This window comes from Humulus lupulus, chromosome 9 (genome assembly GCF_963169125.1).
Source record: "Humulus lupulus chromosome 9, drHumLupu1.1, whole genome shotgun sequence".
Lineage (NCBI taxonomy): Eukaryota > Viridiplantae > Streptophyta > Magnoliopsida > Rosales > Cannabaceae > Humulus > Humulus lupulus.
The window spans coordinates 52,695,704-52,700,308 of NC_084801.1; positions in this window are offsets into that span (position 1 = coordinate 52,695,704).

The following is a 4,605-nucleotide window of genomic DNA, read 5'->3' on the forward strand; positions in this document are numbered from 1 at the left end:
AGCCACCCATGCCGCGGCATGGCCCCAACCAGAGGCCTCCCAATGCCCACAAACAGGTAAGGGCCGCGACTCACCAAGAACTATGCTGCGGCCCGACCCCTTCAACCCCTCCATTTTTAACTCTCAAACCTCATGCAAACTCACCCAAAACTACCCCAATTCCACAACTCAATTACCGAAAAACTTCCCACAAGATTCCAACAACACAACCCAGCTGAAACCTAGTCTAGAAACCCATTAAAAACCCACTTCAATCACTGAAACTTTCTAACTCAAGAACTGAAAACCCAGCCATGGAAACACTATAACTCAACCTTTAAACCTTAAATTAGAGCTTACCTCAGCTGCAGAACCAATCCTCCAAGATTTTTCTGGCCTAACATCCAAGGTTCCAGCCTCAATTTAATCTTCAAATCCAAAAACCCAAAACATTTTAGAACACACTCAGAAACACAGAATTTCAACCACAGAAAATGGAATTCAATGCTTACCTCAACCTTGATTAAGTTCCTTTGATAATCCTTGAGCTAATCCTCTAAACTCCAGCTTCAATTCTTAGAATTCCAGCCAAGACCTCTAAGTTTCTGTGTTCTTCTTTGGGAGAGAAAGAGAGAAAGGAAGAGAGGGTCGGTTTGCTATATTCCACAGTTTTCTAAAATCTTCTTAAGTCTATCCTTAGGCAATTAAGCTAATCCCAAAGCTCGGGGTACCAGAAACGTCCCCGAGGGCAAAATGGTAAAATTCCCCAATATTCCCACCTAGACTTCCTAACCTCAAATATATCTCCAATTATTTATTTTCATAACCCGGTAATCTAAATAACCACCCGATACCTGAAATACCCGTTGACTTGTCCAAAGTCAAACATTAGGCCTCATTGTGACTCTCCCGCTATCTAGCTCCCTAGGATCGCCTCAAGTCTCCCGCTGCAGATTTACCCACATAATAATGTGGTTCTCACAAACATAACATTTAACCACATCTATAATCATATAATCATACAAGCATGCTTATCATGTAATTATGCATTAAATCAATAAATTCACACATAAACCAATTATGCCCGCCCGTCACACTAATCAAGGCCCTTAAGCCATATTAGTGATTTTGGGTCGTTACAATGGGCTCACTAAGTTTGCCCATTTCCTACCAGTTAAGACCACCTACTCAGCAAATCAGTACGCAGAATTGTATGTTAGTGAGATAGTGAGACTTCATGAGATGCCAAAGTCGATTATCTCTTATAAAGGGTTAGTATTCACATTGAAATTTTGGAAGGGATTGCAGAAAGCAATGAGTACAAGGTTGAAATTCAGTATCGCTTTTCACCCCCAGTCCGATGGGTAGTGTGAGAGGATTATTTAGATTTTGGAAGATATGTTGAACTTTTGTGCTTTGGACTTTTCAGAGTCTTGGAGCTAATACTTACCCCTGATGGAGTTATCATATAACAATAGTTATCATTCCACTATTGGGATGGCTTCCTATAAGATGTTTTATGGTTGCAAATGAAGATATCCCTTGCACTGGGATGAGGTTGGGGAGAAGAATATTTTAGGCCTCGAGGCTGTCTAAGGCGATTGAGAAAATTCACCAAAGGCTGATTACTGATGAAAGCAGGCAAAAAAAGCTACGCAAACCTTAAGAGAAGGGACATCGAGTTTTCAGTTGGTGAGTTTTTATTCTTGAGAGTCTCGCCAATGAAGGATGTTATGCGTTTGGAAAGAAAGGGAGATTGAGCCAGAGATTTATAGGTTCAATTAATATTTTGGACAGAGTTGGGCAAGTTGCGTACCGTTTAGCATTGCCCCCAGCATTAGCTGAAATGCATAACGTCTTTCACATCTCGATGTTGCGTAAGTACTTGATAGAACCCTCCCATGTTTTGAGCTCGAGCTGTTGCAGCTGAAACAGGATCTAAGTTACGATCAGCAACCTGAGCGTATCATCAAAAAAGGAACCAAGGAACTGAGGTCCAAGAAAATTCTGCTAGTTAAGGTCCTGTGTAGGAATAGTATGAAAAGAGAAGCAACATGAGAGCAGGAGGAAGACATGACAGAAAGATACAGTAAGTTATTTGGTAAGAAATAATTTCAGGATGAAATTCCTTTTAAGGAGGGTATAATGTAGCGCACCAATTTTTTATTTTATTTTAATTGTTGTTTACATTAATTTAAGTGTTAATTGTTAAGTTTTAGAATTTTAATTGTATTATTTGAATTGTTTGGTAGGAATTATGTGAATTAAATTTGTTAATTATTTTATTTAATTGTTTTAATTTGTGAGTTCTTGAGTTTTGGTTGTGTGCACCAAGGTGCATGGTTAGTATAAATGCACCCTAGCACTTGTGTGTGGGCATGTGCATAATTGCATGATGAGCATGCAATAGTTAATTCTCATGCATTATTTTAGATTATTTTTTTAGGAATTTCTTTTATTTTATTTAATTGATTAAGAAGAAAAAAAGGAAATAGTGGGAGGAGTAAAGAAAGAATGTTCTAGAATGCTAGTGTTCATACTAGAGAAATGGGAAACAAATAATAAGAGAGGAGATAGGGGGTGTAGGCATGTGGGAGAGATTGAAGAATAAGGATTTGTTTCCTTGTTTAGCTTATTGACCCTATTTCCTTATCATTTTCATTAAAACAAAATTTGGGAAAATAAAGACAAGATAGTTTCCTTTTCTTGTAGCCAGGGTATTGGACCATCAAAGGAATATAGAAAGAAAAAGAGATGAGCCTTGGGGACTCATGTGTGGCCGACGACATAGAGAAGAAGAAGGAGAAAGAGAGAGCTTGACATGGAGAGAGAGAGAGAGAGTGAAGCATGAAATAGAGAGAAAGAAAGAGAGAGAGAGAGAGTGAACTCGTGGGCAAGGAACGAAGAAGAAGGAAGAGGAGGTTTCAAACTAGGTTTCTATTCTTGATTTCTGTAGAGTCCAAGAACTTTACTTAGCTAGTTAGATAGTAGTAGTAGTAGTAATAGCTAGTAGTAGTTATAGTATGTTTATGACTGTGGATTTTGGTTCAAGTCGGGACTTAGTTGAACACTCGTAGCAACAGTTATAGATTTAATAAGTTTAACCTATAGTTTAAGAATATTAATTATAACATAATGTCTGATTAATATAGCTGATTATAAAGATGATATTTATTATGCTATAAGGTTTAGATAGAACTAATAAGATCATGACACTTGTCATGTGCATGTTTATTGAGAAATTAAAGTATTTTTGTGGAATAATTTTATAAGAGTAATATTTGAAAACCCCAGAATCTTCCAGTAACTTTAAAATCGTTATACGTGTATAATATTTCAGCGTATGCTGATATATCGCAGCTCTAGGGGTGATATATCGCCACATGGGGAATACGAAAAACATGTAACTTGCACGAACGTTTCGACAGGACTCAGGAATACAAGCCCAGGCGATATATCGCCTACCATGGGTGATATATCGGCCCTAGGGCAAGAGTTTCAATCATTTTTTAAACCAAGCTCATTTTAATCCTTAACCTCTTGATAAGCCTCTGAATCTTTTGATCGAGTCTTAAGCCTCTGCTGAACTATTATTCAAATGTTTTTCTATTAAATATTCATTATTTTTATTCTAGCTAAAAGAAGATCTTTTCATTCTTGAACTCTATAAATAGGACCTAGTACCCAACCATTTCTTTCATTCTTCAAGCTGAGTTTAGAGCCTTCAAGTTGCTAGCTTTACTTTAGAGTGTTAAACACTTGGGTTAGGGTTATAAGCTTTATCATCTTAAGCTTATTAAACACTTGGGAAGTAAGGTTAATAGTGTGTTTTTTGATAACGAGGTGTAGTTCGGTTATAGTGCATTCAAAGGTATTCCTATTCCTAGTTCATTTCTGTATGTTTCATTAGTTTCTTATAGTTTTCTCTACTCAAATCCTAACTCGATGTTTTCCATTCTTGGTTAGGTATTTAAGTTCTTTGAACTTAAGATTTCTTGTCAGTAAGTATCTTCTCGGTGGTTTAGTTCATTCCTTTTCATCTCTTTTCTTTAGAACACTCACCTTTCTATTGTTGTTTTTTAGGAGTGTTCCAAAATCCCATCCTTGTTCTCACATCCCGGTATTGGTAAGGAAAATAGGATAGTTTCTATATGTTTATGTGTTATGTTTATGTATAAGATGTTATGATAATTTTATGTTATGTTATGTTTTTTTTATGTATCTAGGGCTCATAGTTGCTTAGTTAGCAAGCCCTATTGCTTATCATTTTCATGTTTAGAGTTATGATTTACCCTACCTCAAATATTAGGTAGGGGATCTAGATGAGTTATCATATACTACCATGTGATTTACTCTACCTCAAATATTAGACAGGGGATCTAGATGGGTTATCATATACTACCATGTGATCTAACCTACCTCAAATATTAGACAAGGGACATAGATGGTTTATCACATGTCATAATGGCCATTAATAGTGTAGCATTATGTGGTATGTGTTATTATAGTCATATGTTTATAGTTTATGTTTTATGTTTTTAGTAGATTTTCCTCACTGGGCATTAGGCTCATTCCTTTATTTTTATATGTGCAGGAAAATAGTTATGGCGGCGGAAAGATTCTTGG